Source organism: Muntiacus reevesi, chromosome 7, assembly GCF_963930625.1.
Source record: "Muntiacus reevesi chromosome 7, mMunRee1.1, whole genome shotgun sequence".
In the NCBI taxonomy this organism is placed as follows: Eukaryota; Metazoa; Chordata; class Mammalia; order Artiodactyla; family Cervidae; genus Muntiacus; species Muntiacus reevesi.
In genome coordinates this window covers 55,660,769-55,678,886 of record NC_089255.1, presented here as the reverse complement: position 1 = coordinate 55,678,886, position 18,118 = coordinate 55,660,769, and the positions used below count along the sequence as shown (strand labels likewise).

Sequence of the window (18,118 nt, the reverse complement as noted above, 5' to 3'; positions counted from 1 at the left end):
ATACATGAAAATAAATACCTCACAGGTAAAAAGAATCACATCTAAGTTTTAATGGGGAAAATAGTCAATATGTATTCATTTAGTGAAATGAGACATTTCTTAGCTTGATAAGAGAAAAATATACACAAAGGAAAATATTGGCAGATTAAAATGTATAAAATCAAAGTATTTCATAAAGAAAAAGTAGAAGGGAACATATTTCTATATTATATGGTTGACAAAGTATTCCTACATATATTAAATTATTCCATATGCTATTTTAATTAAACTTGCTATTTTCAAATTTGAAAATAAGAATTCACATAAGTAAACACAGACTGGAATGTTTAATCTCTCTAGAGAGGATATTTAATCAAAGAAATAACAATTAAAATCACAGTGAAAAGCCATGTTCTATCTACTATAGAAGTAAAGTTAAAAGTATTTTTAAAAATTACTATGGAAAAAGGTTTGACTAATGTTATGTCAACATGATGGAATATCCTAAAGCCATTAAAATAATTATAATATTTATAAAAAGGCATAAAAAATCCATTAAGTTAAACAGCAATACACACAATTTTATATTTACTTTTTTCAATAATGTATAAACTTATTTAAAGATTATCTGAAATGATAAAACATAAAAAATTAAAATAAGCTCTCTAAAGTTTGCTAAAATAAGCTTTCTAAAATTCCTGGAGATTTTTAAACACTGCATTTCACTTCTAAAATTAAAGCAAAATTACAAAGAAAAAACATAAATGCCTTTTCATAAAAGAAAAGGCATTTAATAACAAAAAATTGACAGTCATGATCACAGAAAAGGAGTCCCTCTTGAGAATGGCTGCCATCTTTGCCATGGACAAATGAAAAAAAAACTTACATTAGACTAGCACAGGTCTGAGGACCAAACTTCAGGAACCACCACTACTATTCTGAAAATGATTTGACTTCAGGCCCTGTGTGAGTAACAACCAAGAACTCAACTATCATTCTCCAGGGGTCCCTCCCCTCTCCCTCTCCACTGCTCCCACTTTAGTCAGCCTGAAGGAGCAATGATGGGCAAGTAGAGACCATGACATTCCACAAAAGTGGAAAACTACCAATCATTACAAAGCGGGGGGTGGGGGTGGGGGGTGGTGGCAATGGATCAGAAGTCAATGAGAATGATAGCTTGCCAAAAAGAAAATGAGATGATGTAACAGCACCAAGAAAGAATACCCACTGATTCCTTCAGTGATTCACCCAGTTGAAGCAAGCAGACGATGTCACTCTTGTAACCATTTGTTTATTCAAGTGGATTCATTCATTGACCTCTGCACAAGTGTGGAGAGATGAATTATTTTGAATAGAAGTTATAGTTTAGTTGTAAATGGTTAGTATAAAGATATCACCTTGCTATATTAGGTCGGTAAGATGAGAAACAATAGCTTTTAAATTTTTTTTCTTTAGTTTCATATCACTCTATTTCCCCTTCAAATGTGTAACTCTGCCAAGGCAGTATCCTTTGATAATGATCAAGCAGCGGAATTTAATGCTAATATAATGCTTTTAATTAATGTTTTATTGGATAACTCTGTGGTCATTACCATCAACTTGAATCAGCCAAGTATAGTATACTTCCTAGAACCAGATTAAACTGGTTTTAGTTCAGTCAACAGATTCACAGTTACTACTATCATCAATTGAGCATAGCTATTATTTATTGTTAGATTATTCTAAAATCATATATTTAGAAGATAAACTTGTCAATTGGCTTTAAATCCATATTTAACTTAGATCTTTTGCCCAAACTTTTTGATAGCTAAATAACAGATCTGACACCAACCTTTACACTTGTAATAGATCTTGAAATTGATAGATCTCTCGATAAAACAGAAAACGAAAACAAAATTTCAGTAACTTGCAAAAAGTATGAAAAATGCTATACTAAAAGCCAGAAGATCTGGATTCCAATTTCAGCTCTCTCATGAACTAGTTCCAGACTTTGGGAAAGGTCAATTAAACTCTGTGACCCTCAACAAACTTACTTGTAAAATGAAGGAATGCGAAACAAGACACCCATTGCAATTTAAATAATATTTGATTCTACATGTGCTGATTTTTGAAATTATAAAATACTACCATCCCATTTACTGTCAGTACCACTTTGGCCACAAGCACAGACTGATCCTGGTACATATAGCCTACCACAAACAAAAATAATCATGGGGGTGCTGGTCAGAGTACAAAACTTGTTTCCAGCTACAGCTGTTTTTGCTTTTTGTGACTTGAAATCTTAGAATGATCTATGCCTCCTCCCTTTCTCCTGTCTCCAACAAGTCCTCAATGGTAAAGTCTGACTGCTTCCACTAACAATCTCCCATATCTCATCTCTCAGCATTCTCAGTTTGGTCAGAGCATCGGATTCATAAAGGGGACCACTGAGAGATGAGGTGAAGAGGGATGCTATCTCACTTTTTAAAACCTCTTTAGTCATTACTGCCCTTTATGCATCAAATGTTCTGGCCCACCTGATCTTATTCTCTCACAGGGCCACCTCGAGATATCTTATCCCTTCTTTATTCCATTTAATAACTAGAATTTCTTGTTTCCAGCACTCCCCTCCTCACAAGCCTCACAGCCTCACCTCAATCTTTTTAATCTTTCTCTCCAACTATGCCAGTATTCTTAAAGTCACACCATGGGAAAACTCTGTGGTAAGGAGGTGATTTATCCTTTGTGTATTATTTTAGGAGGGCACTCCAACTCTAACACTCACTGCTTTTCCATTCTTGATACTTCAGTAATTTTTCAATGATTCCCCAAAATCAGAGCTAGCGACTCAAAAATCACTTCAACCAACTTTTTAAAAGCTGCATTTTAAAGGTTCAAATCTCACCATTCACATTCTTTGGAAGATTTAAATTTTTTTCTTCATAAAGAATTTTCTAGGGATTCCCTGGTGGTTCAGTGGTTAAGAATCTGCCTTGCAATGCAGCGGACCGGTTTGATCCCTGATCCAGGAAGATCCCACATCCTGCAGGGCAACTAAGCCCATGTGCCACTACTGAACCTGTGCTCTAAAGTCCGGGAGCTGCAACTACTGAGTCTGTGCACCTAGGGCCCATGCTCCCCAATAAGAGAAGCCACCATAATGAGAAGCCCGTGCACCACAACTAGGGAGTAGCCCCCACTTGCCACTACTAGCAAAAGCCCACGTGCAGCAAAGAAGACCCAGTGCACCCCAAAAAATTATAAATAATTTAAATATTAAAAATTACTCTATTAAGTTCATTCCAAATTAGATTTGTTACTCTTGTACATGAGTTTTTAAAATTACATTTTCTAACGACCTACACATTTATGAAGCTAAAAATTTAACTTTACCACTTGATCAAAGTTCTAAAGATTAAGAGAATAGGGTATAAAATAATGTGATGAGCTCTAGTTCAGCTTGAATATACAATTCTTAATTAGGTCTTATCCAAGCTCATCTGGTCCTATTATACCCTCCCATGATGCTTTATTGTTTTTAGGAGACGAGTCCATTGTATCTTATGCTTTTCCTTCCTAAATTTAGTACACACACACACAAATAAATCACTATTTACCTCTCTTCTCTAACCCGCTAAGGTCCATAGAAGAAGGATCATCTCTTACAGTTGCCCAGCATAGTACTTGGCATAAGCAAGCTCGCAAACACTTGCTAAAATAATGAATGGTTAATACTGCATCACATTTTGTTTTCTCCCTATTTTAGCTTACTTCTAGTTAAAGTGATAAAGGCTTGCTGTTTCCCTGTCCAGATAATTATCTTGAATTTGATATTTTGCCCTGAAATAGTTTTTTGTGAGTTTTTTAAATGCCCTTATCTATATGATTTTCTTGAATGGGACAAGGAAATATCTGTTTTTGAAATTTTAAAAATTGCATTAGGTAGTCACCAAATCTCTAGGCCAGGGCAAAAACATATAATTTAAAAATATTAAAAGGAGAGAGAGCACTTTCTGAGTTCTAATTTCCATATCTGTTATTGGAAATTTTAGGTCTCAACAGTCTTTTAAGGAATAACAGAATTCTTCATACCAACCTATTGACTGCTTATGTGATGAGTTGAGGGCAACTTAAGCTCTAAAAAGAAAACTAAATTTTAAGCAATTTAAATATTGGCTAGAAGGTAAGAGTGGAAAACTAAGTCTCTATGTGTCAAAAAATTCAAGTGAAACCCACCTCGTCTCCCGAAGGCAATGGCAGAATCAGCTGCTATTCTGCCTTCAAGCAGAGGACAGTCTTGTGGAGTACTTTCAGGTAAAGCTAATTTAGGGTGATGCTTGATAAATAACAGAAGTACATTTCAGTGCTATGGGAATGGTTAGGTGGGAACTCAAACTTAGATATCAGAGAAAGCTCCTAGAAGACTTGATATAAACAATTAGAACCTGTCAGTGTCATTGACAAAATTTACTAGTGTCCATTTGTTTTGCCTCCTTAAATTCAGATTACCAGGACTGTGCTTTTCGCCATACACCACAGATACACAGATACAAACAGAGCTATACAGATTTCATTCATTTCTTTCTTACTTGCACTGATCTTATTTTCTACTTTCTCTGTTCTCTGTGTAAATCATTAAGCCTAATTCACTACTGTTTCAGGGCCTGAAAATACTAAAGTAGAAAATATTGTCCTTTTGACTGTCTTTTGTGGGAATATTTCTGATCATATAGGTGTTATCACTCCACACTACATGCAGAAAGAAGTAGGGGACGAAAAGCTGAGAAAACACTGCCACAAAAGGAAGCAAAGTCCTGTCTCTCAAAACCACATGTTCTAGATTTAGCTCTACACTCAAAAGATGACCCTGTGCTAAAAAAGCAACCATCTACTATTCTAGTGCTGTTTTGTTTTGTTCCAGCTTTACTAAACTCAGATAACTGGCACATAGCTTTCCAAAATTATCCTCAAGCTTGACCTAATTTAGTCTTTCTTACATTTTCACCTCATGGGAATATGGTTATAACATAGGTTGGTCCCCCAAAATACACTCTGTCCTTTCAATCTCCTTCCCTCTACCACATGCATGACTCCTTCTTCTAAGCACCCTCAACATTTGTATTTCCCACTGACTGTTGGTATGTGTGAATCCTAAAACTCCAGCAGAAATAAAAAGTGGATGCAGAGTTGTTTTTAATTAAGAGTTGAAAACTTGAGCACATACACTAAGGTCAGTTCTGCTCAGTTCTCTAGAACAAACATGGAACTAGGTGCCATCCACTGCAGTGGGTCTGTCATCTCTAGCACAGAGCAATTTCTGGAAGAGCACCCAGGTGAAAGTCTAAGGCCAAAGGAGGTATCTGAGATTTCCTGTAATCTCAACCTACAACTCAGAGATGATATGTAGGTCCTCAGATCTAGATATTACACATTCTAGGCCTGGTCCTTTTGACTAGGTTCTCTATGAGAAGCTCATCCAGAATAGAGGAGTCAGCACAGGACAGTGGGGTCCTCCCCAGGACAAATCCATCTGCAAGAGTACTAATGTATGGCGTACATGTTAGAACATTTCCCCTCTCCTCAAAAGTAACAAAACAGCGCTGCACACTCACTACTTAATACTTTGCTTCCATTCATATCCTGAAGTTCTTATCCAATCTGTTTTAAACCTCAATTCTCTAAAATTAAAGCTTTTATTCTCTGACTAAAACCAAATTATGTTTAATAAGATTTCTTAAGAGAATTTATGAACCTTTGGCTATTTTCCACAAAATTATCTATGTATATACATAGATGCAATTTTTCTAGCAAGAGGGTTGATATTTTTCAGTCAGTACGGAAAATATAAAACGATGACATAGAGAAACTTTTTAATTCTTTTTCTATGTGGATATTTTCAGAATAAATGATCTAAGGTAAACAAACATACCAATGCAATGCAGTCAGGTAAAACCAGGAAATGTATTTCTAAAAAGGTTCTCCTATCCTTTTTGTTAGATGTAAAATAGTTTCGTGATCCAATGCAGAAGCCACTTGGGCAGTACCACTGAATGCACTGACAATGAAAAAAGAGATTGTCTTTTCTTTACATTTGCTGGTTCTCTAATTTTCAATAAGCTAAACTTTATCTTCAGCTGAACTGGAAGACTAAATTATGTTTATCTAAGAATCACAAAATCTTAGCACTTGATGAAAATATGAAAACCAAGATGGGAACCAGATTGAACCTCTCTCCCAAAATAACATAAAATTATCACTATCCAAAGCAATGAAAATAATGTGATCAGTTGAAAAAGAATCTGAAATTTTGTGTACTTATTAAAATGACAAAAGACCATTTTCTGAACATTTTGGCTTGGAATTTTGAGTTTTTAAATTTTAACCCCTACATCACCAGATTTTTATTCTGTAAGTTCCTATATTTCAAAACAGTTACATTCATCATGTATGTGATAAAATTTAATTTCTGGTTTCCAGATAGCTGACTTGTCCCTTGTCATTAATGAGTGGTAAATACAAGGTCATCCTTATCAGAACCTAGTTGAGGAATTTAAAAGGAAAGTCAGAAATGAGTTACTTCCCAGTAAACAAATCCTGGTGAATTTACCAGTTCTAGTCAGTCAGCCCAGCACTGGTGGGAACTTTTATGCATACACATACACACACACCCCAAAAATAACACTGTTATCAAATAAAATTTTTTCTGCCTCCTCTTCTTCATTTACCTTCCCATTTACTCATTATTTCCTTGCCATTATTGACTATTATATTTCTTCAGAGGTTTAGTCACATACTTCCCTATCAGCCTTGCCCTATCTTCTTCTTTTTTGTTTGTTTTTTTGGCCATGCCAAGCAAGGCATGTGGGATCTTAGTTCCGCAATCAGGGACTGAACTCACTCGGCCTTAAGTGGAAGCACTGGAGGCTCAGAGCCTTAACCACTGGACTACTAGGGAAGTCCAGCTCTGCCCTTTCTTCTGCCCAAATCCCCAAGTTTCCAAGACTTTCTGGGTCATAAAGTATCTTAGAAAATTGAGATTCTGCATAAAAGTATATATGCATATGTGAAACTTAGGAGAAAAATATAAAAAATTATATTTACAGTATACTTAAAATTCTCAATTAAAAATGTAGAATAATTTTTAAAGAAAAGAGAATATTTAGCAATAAAATGTTACATAAATAACAGGGATTGCAAATAACTGGCAGAGTTTTCTTTTCATACTCTGGATAACAAGAAGCTTACAGCAAAATGTGAGGCCCATATACGACTCTTAGAATCAATTCTTTTTTCTATTCTATCTTGACTACCTCCTGTAATTTATAATTTTAATGTCCCTGTGCTTATCATAGAGCTTATAATTCAAATCCTTTGATGTTCAGAAGTCTTTGAATGAGTAAAACTGAGACCAGAGAAGAAAACAAGGCAATATTTCCAGTTTATCAAATAATAGCTTATAACTCAGCCTCATCACAAAGGATTATATAATCAGATTCAAGCAATACTCTGAACAACTATGTTTTTAAAACCTGGGTCTCTGATTTTAGATACGATGGCATCTGAAGATTTTTTTTAAAAGATTGTAAAGATTGTGGGTGTGTGAAGTCGCTCAGTCGTGTCTGACCCTTTGCGACCCCATGGACTGTAGCCTACGAGGCTCCTCCGTCCATGGGATTTTCCAGACAAGAATAGTGGAGTGGGTTGTCATTTCCTTCTCCAGAGGATCTTCCCCACCCAGGGATCAAACCCAGGTCTCCCGCATTGTAGACAGACGCTTTGCCATCTGAGCCACTCTTGCAAAAGCAATACAGTTTACGTAACAGCACTGCTGCTACATGAAAATGTCTGATCAAAAGTTGTTAGGACAAAACTTACTTGCCTAGTTGGCTATAATAATCAAATCTTTTCTGGGTTCAGAACAGGAATAAGGGAATGGAATTTCTACAAGGAAGAATCAAAGAAACACTGCATATAGTGTTAGAATACTTAGAGCATACATGTAGAAATCAAACACTTGGGGATAATACTTGCTGTAGGAATTTTTTTTTTTTTAAAGATTTTACAAAAGACCAAAAGAAAAAGAAATACTTGGATTGGTACCCCTTCTTAACCTGAAATTCTAAATAAGAGAAATTTTTTGAAGAATTATAAATGAAATACTATCTACATATTTCTATATTATTGCCTGGTGATTTAAAAATGAAAAATATTTTATTTGAAATAAAATCTGTTACAGCAAACACCGCATCTGATAAATATGAAAGCTTCTATTTGCTATCCTATCAAGTGGCTAAGACAGAAAAGAAATCACTACTTTTGAGAACTGAAGTATTTTTCTAATTACAAGTACAAACGAATAAAGCCAGAAAGATCTGACACAGAATAAGACAATTAAAATTCTATCGTCAAGTAACAGATAAATCCAAAGAGTTGAAGTATGCTAGCAATGTTACTAGCCTTGACCAGATTTTAAAAAATCAGTTTTTACCCTGAGGTTCTGTTACTGAACAGGAACTCTCACATGTATAAGATGTATAAGAACAATCTTTAGGTGATGAGCCCAGAAATAAAGTCTGGGATCCTGCCAAGACTACTTCTCCCACAACACAATGGCAAGGCTTTTGTGTGACACAGAAGCAGATCTAAATTTCTTGCCAATATCATGTTCCTTTTTTTTTTTTTTTGCAGCATATGAATGAAATCATCCTTCTCTTGGAAAGTCTGTTAATTCTTAAGAAATAAACCAAGCAGATGGGGAATCAATACAAGCAACACTTTGGTTTCTGTGGTCGTATAATTAAAAAATAAAATGAGTAATTGATGAGACAGATAGCTCAAAAAAGGGAAATAACTAGACTGACTTCCATGGGATTAGAGCTATATTTGATGAGTTTGGGCCCATTTAATATCCCTCTGCCTCCCATCCCTGCCCACCCGACCCCCAGCTTCTCTTCTGAAAATAAGTGCTTTATATCATGAAGGCTAGCAAGTACAAAGTATATAATAGCTTTTTTTATTTTACCATAATTTTTTTTATTTTGCCATAATTTTTATAACTCCTATCAAGTTTAAGTTTTGGCTAAAACTGAAAAAAACTAAGAAATGCCAGATTTTAAGTTTAGCAACATGTATGTTCACATAAAATACCTTTATAAATATATATGTACCCTTAAAAATGGTCAGTAATGTGCACAAAAGCATGAAATAATTTTGAGTTCAAGGAAAAAAAATCTCTCTTCGCTTACCAAATAATGCTAACCCTTCCTAATGACAAGCACCAAGCACTTCTTGAAGAGAATAATGTCAAAACCAATCATATTCCAAAATATATCATTTGTAGAGATAAAATATAAAGCTCACATATTAGCTTGGAATTTATATTACATTAATTTTACTCAAACATAAATAAACTAGTGAATTAAAAAGAAGCCACTTACACAACCAGGTGAAAGTAGATAAACAAAAGAAAACTGTTTATAAATGGGCAATATATTAATTAGTATTCTGTTCTGCTTTAATTAATTTAAAAGAATCATTAGCTAAATCAACTATGCAAAATATAATTTAACAGTAATTGAAACTGCGTGAAGATTTCTGTTTATCTAAGATATTTTAAAACTTGCCTATAAATAGTTGGATAAACTGGTTTTTCCAGATCTCATAAAAATAAGCTGTAACCCATATTTTGTTTAATTATTACAAATATTGAATTGGTGAGGTTTAACTTAATAAGACTTTACTATATCTGCAGTATTAACTAATTCAAATAAGGAATTATTACATTTAATTAAGGCTCATTTTAATTTTAAAATAGTATCTTATACATTTCTAGTTTGTCTGCAAAATCTTTTATATTTTCAATTTTCTATATGGACATTTATTTAATAGAACACATCACTGTCTTTGCAGTTGGATTATACTACTATACTTTATCTGAACTGAGAAGAACTAGCCAACAGATCAAACAATTAAGAGCTTATACAATTTGAGGTTGCATCTTCAGAAACCCTTTACAGAAAGACAGAACATTAAAACTACATCAAAATTCTCGCTAAGCTAAATTCTGATAATCTCTTCAAATTCAGAAACAATGAATTTCAGTTAAAAATACGTAACTTCTATAAAATACATTCTCCTTAAGAGCTTCTATTTAAAAAACAAAAACAAAAACCTCCCTCACCCAAGTACAGTTAATACTTCTGTCTAAACCTCATTCTCTTCCCAATTTTCTCGTTTTTGTCATATTTTCCCCCATTAAAGTAAGCACATTGTATTTTGGTTTCTTTTCTCCCTCCTCATTGTTCAGATGAGCATTTTAATAATCTTTTAAGCCATGCTGTTCAAAGAAAACAGGCTATTTGAAGGTAAAGAAAATTCTCTAAATTCAATGTTTTTCAACATGAGATCATTTTTCTAGACCTGTTTATTAAATATCCACGCAAAGCAAACACTGCAACTGTAAACAGCTACTGAAAATTGGAAGTTTAAAAATAAAGCCGTTGAAAACACTTCATTACACACCTTCTCTGTGAAGCCCTTTGTTTCCACTGAAAACCATACTGGAATCCTTGTACAAAAGAAGTTGCCTTCTGGCTGTCAATAGCTATACAGTCAGTAACTGAGGGATCCAGATGTCTGCAGTGGTTAAAACAAATGTTCAGCCGTGGGTGCTGATTTCGCTTCGCTCTGTGTAAGGTTTTTCACAAAGGCAGCAGAGTACGAGCGCACATAGCAACAGCACTCACAGCTGATTGGTGGAGGGTGTGCTCCGCCGCCCTGCTCGTTGGGTCCACTACAGCTTCCCTTCTACTTGGCAGCGCTATCTTGTTGTCTTTGCTCCTCTTACCAACTCAGCTGTGTTTAGGCAACGTGAAAGGAAAGATTGGTGTGACGATAATGACAAAGTATTCTAGCATAAGCCCCTAAAATGTGCGTCTCTGGGTACTTTTAAAATGGAGAGAAATTCATAGGGCAAACATTCACTTCAGTCGGTGTTTCACATAAAACAGAGGACAAAGAGGGGTGGTGGAGGGAATCAATTTATTACTTCGCATTTCAAGTAAATCAGGTTCTACCATGTGAAACCCTCTGTAAACAAAGAATACAAAAATTTAGGACAATCAGGATAAAGCATCAACCTCTGTCTACCCAGAACTATGAATTACTTTACAACAAACTTCACAAATTCCAAGAAAAGCAAGATTAGTTAGTTAAAACAAGACAAGGCCTAAAAATAGTCCTCACTCAAATTTATGCAGTGCCTTTTACCTCAGAAAAACTGAGGTTAACAGATTGCTTAGAAAAAATTGCTTAGTAAACTCTGACAATAAAATATTTAACTAGGTATCTGCATTAAAATATCTCTTCTTATGACAAAAAACATAAAACAATGACACTGAGTCTGAATTAAATTTATTTTTCAGGAAATTTTTTCCCTCTAGGAAAAATGTTTGGGGGAGTCAATGCAGGTAGTAAGAGATAAACAGATACGAAGAATCAGAAAATTTTCTCATTTAGGAAATATTTCCCATGAACTTCACACAAACTAGGATAGTGTTTTTCAAACTTTTAAAGCAATGCAATCCTTTAAATTTGCATTCTTCCAATAAAATGCATTATTTGTGGTGGCATTAGGATTTCTATACAGGAGAGAGTAGGCAGAGGCAACAGCAGAAGCATACTATTTATTACTCAGATTTTTGTTTATGTGGAGTGTCTTGCGGATAGAGCAGACAGGATGATGGAAATGTTGGCACTATGAAAGCACCCCATGAGCACCATGAGGCTATTTTTAAATAAGAGGCTACAAACAACACTGCAGTTTCATATCAGTCCCAGAATCTACAAAATTCCTACCCTTGAAAAAGCTTTTAGGATCCCTGGAGTTCTACAGAATACAAGAGATATAACCTGTAAGAGTTAAACCTTATTACCTTAGTAGTATAAGGAAAGAACCTGATCGTTGTTGGCTTAACAATTAGCCAGAAGGAGAGCTGCTAAGCCTTTTGAGAAATAACAAGAGAGAGATGTGTTTGGGAGCACAATAACCTCTGAGCTAAGTGACTCAGAGAAAGAATGGCAGAGTAGAGAGAACAAGGATGTTGGAGTCAGGCTGGCCAACTTGGGTTCAAAATATGAATCTGCCATTTACAAACAGTAAGACCATATACAACTTACTAAACTACTCTAAGCTTCAGTTTTCTTATCTATAAAATGGAATTAACTCACAGGACTATTGTGAAGGCTAAAAGGTGCTCTTTGCTAGTCAGACTGCTCTTTTTTGGTGACCAAGGATTCTTAAGGTTCTTCAAAACTTAAGAGCCTTTGCAAATTCTATTCCTCATTTGCTTGGAGTGGGCTCCCACAGTCCCTTGCACTGATAAGTCTCCCTTAAATTTCTCTTCCCCAGGGCAGCTTTCTCTGAGCCTAGTCTCAGTCTCCCTATACTGTTTTCTTAGTACTTAGCTCACAAAATGTTAAATAATTATTTGCAAAATGACTGGTTGGACATTCTCCTCCACCACACTGTAAGTGCTTTGAAGGGAGATACTACAACTGTCTATATTGCTTACCTAGCACCATGACTGATTTATACTCCATATATGACTTTATTTGATTTCATAACCATGGAAAGTTAAATAGAACAAGTTCAAATAAGAATATCAATTCCAAATATTTATTTATTCAAGTCATACAACTAGAACCAAAGGAAACAGATTTTTTAAAATTTTTGGATAAATAATAGTATAATTCAAAATAAACTTCTTCCTATATCTTTGAAAAAAAGAATATATGATCTCTAAACTGTTTTATAATACTTCCTTTCAATTAAAATTCTTAAAATTTTTAACTGAAGACTAATAATAGCCAGTTTCTATAATCTAAAACTATTAACATATTCAAAGACAACTTATTAAAAAATATTAAATTTAATCAGAAGCATGTAATTACAAGTGAATAAAATGAACTGGAAGAGACATGCCACCTTAAAAAGTAAAATGCCACCATGAGATTTATTTAGCAAAATGCTTCCTCTGCTACCAGTTTTCTAAATGGTAAATAAATTTCAAAATGGCACTTTATATTATAATTCTGAAGAATGATTGCTTTTTCCCCTGGTTCATTGTGGTACACAATGCTATAAATAATCTCAACAGTCAACAAGTTAAAAATACGAATAATATATCAATAAAATGCTATACTAAGTACTAGTCTCAGGTTCTCAATTCTCAACCCTCAACCAGGGAAAAAAATCCCTTTTGCCCAGTATGGTCATAATTGTGTTCTCCAAATGGGCCAGTTCAAGAAATTAAATTATTTATATTATACTAATGTAAGGAAATAAGTAGGACGCAGATCTCCCATGAGTTTTTTTAAGCTACATATTCCAAATACAGAATGGAAAATTTTGAAATATTAACTGTTTCACATAATCTGTGTCCTCTGTTAGCAGAAATAATTGAACTATCTACTTTTAAGATGCTGTGCTTAGTCACTCAGTCATGTCCGACTCTTTGTGACCCCAAGGACTGTAGCCCGCCAGTCTCCTCTGTCTATGGGATTTTTCAGGCAAGAATATTGGAGTGGATTGCCATTTCCTCCTCCAGAGGATCTTCCTGACCCAGGAATTGGGTCAGGAATTGTCTCCTATGTCTCCTGTATTGCAGGCAGATTCTTTAGCCACTGAACCATCGAGGAAGCTTTTTAAGATACCTTATCTTTTCAGGTATCTAAGCCTTTTAAGATATCTCTTTTAAGAGATATCTTTTAAGATATCTGTCTTTAAGAGATAACCGTGCTAGCTTGGATAGTTTTTAAACAAAAAAGATACATTGCTAGAAGAAAAAAAGAACCCTTCAAAGGTAATTATTACATTGCATGGGTCTCAAAGAGTCAGACGCGACTGAGTGACTCCACCACCAACATATATATCTCAAGAGTTGGACACAACTTGGCGACTAAACCACCACCACCACCACTATATATGTAGGCCCATGGGCCAGGCATGGTGCTAATTTCTTAACATGCCCATCTCCTCTGACTCTGGTAGTTACTATCCTCACAAATGAGGAAACTGCTTTATAACCTGCTCAAGTAGGCAAAACTAAGTGGGCAAAGCCAGGACACAGGTATTCCTAAATCTGTGTGCTTTTAACAATTCCTTTCATAATTATATTTCCATAATTATATTTCCTAAGACAAATATGGCATCATGTAAGAATAAGCTTGAAATACAAAAATCTCAAGCTAACATTTTCTATTTATTATTCATTCAATAACCACCACTACAGCCCCATTACATCTCAGAACTGTCATTGATGTTACTTACAATACAGAAAAATAGGATTTGACTGCTAAACAGAGAGCCAGGCTATAGTTACATTAAGGACACAATAAAAGGTTCAATCTGTGAACTTCACTATTTCATGATCACAGATCACATACCTGATTCAGAGAAAGTAAAGGAGGCAGAAATCCATAGGATCTGGGTTCTAGACTAAACTCTACCTTAAGTACTTCTCTAAAATTGTTCATTTCTAAGTCAGAAATCTTTTTTTTCTTCTTCTTTTGACCGCAATGTTGGTATGTTGTAAGGATCAAATGGGACAAGATACAATAATTTTGAAAAACAGCACAAATAGGATATTGTCATCCCTGTGGTAAGTCTTCTAGGGGTTGACAGTGTAAACATGTTTGCACAAAATACAACCTAATTACTGAAAATATCCCTTAAAGCAGCAAGACATAATGGAGAAGAGCTAGAGTGTCTAAGGTTCAAGTTCTTTCCACGTAAGAAGCTGTGCTGTCAAATGATTTAAGCTATCTGAGTTTATTTCTTCATCTGTAAAGTGGCAGTAATAATTTCTCTAGAGTTATGAGCCATCTAGCCCAATACTTGGCTCTCAGTTCAGTTCAGTTCAGTCACCGAGTAGTATCCGACTCTTTGCGACCCCACAGACTGCAGAACGCCAGGCTCTCAAGCAATTTAAGTTTCCTCTTTTCTTTTGCAAACACCAGTTCTATGTTATTAAACAATTAATATCAATAGGGATAAAATTTAAATCTAGACTATCCTAGAAAGATTTTTATGACACTGACATTTTTCCAGTTTGTTAAATAATGTCACTTTAACAACACACTTCACAGTTCACTAACTTATTTTCAAGAAAGACTAAATAAAACTAAAATTTACAATTTGAGGAATTAAGAAAATTTATGGCTTTTCTCATTAAATCAGTTTTTATTCAAAAATTATGCTGTTAGGTCAGTACTGGATAAATTAAGCCATAAAAGGCTACATTAATTTCCACTCACATGGAGATTTCCAGTGATCATTATTGCTGAAATGATTATCCAGTGATTTGTATTCATTATCACATGGTACAAGTAAGCCAAGTGACTATACAATCCAAACATATTGTGTTTTTAAGACCTAAAACACTTTGTAAATTTGCAGTATTAAAAAGAACCTAAGAGTTTAATTAGGATTCTCATCTTTCAAAAGATTTGGGGTTATGATGACCTAGATTAGTTTTAGGAGCAAAGCCTTGTTTACAAAATCTAAGATCTTGGAGAGAAGAAAATGTTCTAGCCTGTTTTTTGGCATCATTCATGCTACATTGTTTAAAATGAGCAAGAACAGGGGTTATTTATAATCTAAGCTACTGGACAAACACTCTAATAATATCTTATCTACACACTAGTCAGATTTAATAAGTATCAAGACCAGGAATAAGAGTTAATTTTTAATATCCTATACTACTTGGGTCTTAATAAAAATAATATTATCATTCTTAAATAAATATGTGCCAGGATGCACATGGATTCCCCTTTACCTATACCCATATTTCTTTAAAGACATGGTCTGGGATGTTGTCAATCTTTCACTACTATAAAGAAGGGAATGTTTGATTCAGTCTTAAAAGTCCAGAACCAGTCAAGAATTTTTTATCCTGATAAAATGATATTTTAGTAAAAGTATTTCCATGGAGATAATGTATCTTATATTTACTTGTCCCTTTGACAATCACAACTTTGTGAAATAAGAATGAAGAAACAGAATCATCTAACTGAGGTCTAATTCCAAGTCCTGTTTGTTTTCCCCAACCAATCATCGCCACCCCCGTACAGCTAGCTATCACTAGCCATAAATTCGAGTTATGCCAATAGTCATACAAATGACAGTTCCTGCATTTTAAATTTTGAAGAATGTTAACAAAGTCTAGTAAAGTAAAACAGTTTAGGTGGAATTAAGAAAACCTCATGTAGCTTTAAGACTCAATTGTTAAGTCCTCAAAGCTTTAATACTGTTTACTTGCATTTTTTTAAAATTTGTTAATTTCAGACTATTTCATACACTCTTGTTTCCAAATGATGTGACTGAACTCTTCTGGCTATGTGTGTGAATGCAAACTCTAATATATCTAAAACTGAATTCATTTTCCTCTGAATAGGATTCACCATTATTATCACTTTCACTTTCCTAAGTTAACAAACTGGAGAGAATAAAAATAGCCATTGATTATGTGTTTAAGAGTCTGGTACAACTACTTTCCTCAGGTTATGTCATTACAACAAACTTCTAAAATGAATACCATTATTATCTCAATTTTAACCAGTGAGGAAACTGAAACTCACCCACCCTGCTTACTTAACTTACATGCAGAGTACATCATGAGAAACACTGGCCTGGATGAAGCACAAGATGGAATCAAGACTGCCAGGAGAAATATCAATAACCTCAGATATACAGATGACACCACCCTTATGGCAGAAAGTGAAGAAGAACTAAAGAGCCTCTTGATGAAAGTGAAAGAGGAGAGTGAAAAAGTTGGCTTAAAGCTCAACATTCAGAAAACTAAGATCATGGCATCCAGTCCCATCACTTCATGGCAAATAGATGGGGAAACAGTGGAAACAGTGGCTGACTTTATTTTGGGGTTCCAAAATCACTGCAGATGGTGACTCCGGTCATGAAATTAAAAGACGCTTACTTCTGGGAAGATAAGTTATGACCAGCCTAGACAGCACACTAAAAAGCAGAAATATTACTTTGCCAACAGGTCTATCTAGTCAAAGGTATGGTTTTTCCAGTAGTCATGTGTGGATGTGAGAATTGGACTATAAAGAAAGCTGAGTGCCAAAGAATTGATGCTTTTGAACTGTGGTATTGGAGAAGACTCTTGAGAGTTCCTTGGACTGCAAGGAGATCCAACCAGTCCATCCTAAAGGAAATCAGTGCTGAATATTCATTGGAAGGACTGATTCTGAAGCTGAAACTCCAATACTTTGGCCACCTGACGTGAAGAACTGACTCATCTGAAAAGACCCTGATCCAGGGAAAGACTGAAGGTGGGAGGAGAAGGGGATGACAGAGGATGACATGGTTGGATGGCATCACCGACTCAATGAACATGAGTTTGAGTAAACTCTGGGAGTCGGTGAAGGACAGGGAGGCCTGGCATGCTGCAGTCCACGGGGTCGCAAAGAGTCAGACACGACTGAGTGACTGAACTGAACTAACTGAAATTCAGAGAAGTTAGGTAATTTAATTAAGCTTAAACAGATCAGGTGACAAAACCAGAACTTTATTTTTTTAACTTTTTATTTTATTTTGAAATATAGGCAATCAATGATGTTGAGATAGTTTCAGGTAGATAGCAAAGGGACTCAGCCATACATATACATGTATCCATTCTCCCCCAAGCTCCCCTCTTATCCAGGCTGCCACATAACATTGAGCAGAGTTGCCTGTGCTATACAGTACGACTTTGCTGGCTATCCATTTTAAATATAGAAGTGTGTACATGTCCATTTCAAACTTCCTAACTATCCTGTCACCCCATTGTCCCCCCCAGTAACCACAAGCAAAATCAGAACTTTAACCAAGGCCTTTCAAGTTCCTCTAAATACTAAAATAATCTGTAGGATTATATGTGCTGTGAAATTAATCTAAAGGGCTGGGACTTTTTCTTTTTAGATAAAACAGGAAAAAGGAAAGATTAGTTACCACTTCATGAGCAAGACTGAGTACTGAATTTTGTTTGGGAGGAGGGAATGCTGTTATAGGCCAGCAACTTCAACTGTTTTTGTAATTGTGAGCAGTCAAAAAAATTTTAACCTGCTGCTCCATGTGATACTACCTGTCAGTGACCCTCCC

At 35.0% G+C, this 18,118-nt stretch overlaps 1 protein-coding gene across 8 annotated transcripts in view; it reads right to left on the bottom strand.

Annotated features, from left to right (window-relative positions):
• ATOSA (atos homolog A) overlaps positions 1–18,118 on the bottom strand; it is an 83,854-nt gene that overhangs the window by 48,126 nt on the left and 17,610 nt on the right. For 2 of the 8 annotated variants that reach the window (XM_065941715.1, XM_065941716.1), the window contains exon 1: positions 10,480–10,499. The exons of 5 other annotated variants lie outside the window; for them this stretch is intronic. The gene's annotated coding sequence lies outside the window, so the exon portion shown is untranslated. Of the gene's footprint in view, positions 1–10,479; positions 10,501–18,118 lie in introns of those variants that run through there. One more of the 8 variants, XR_010664015.1, reaches the window with a different exon arrangement.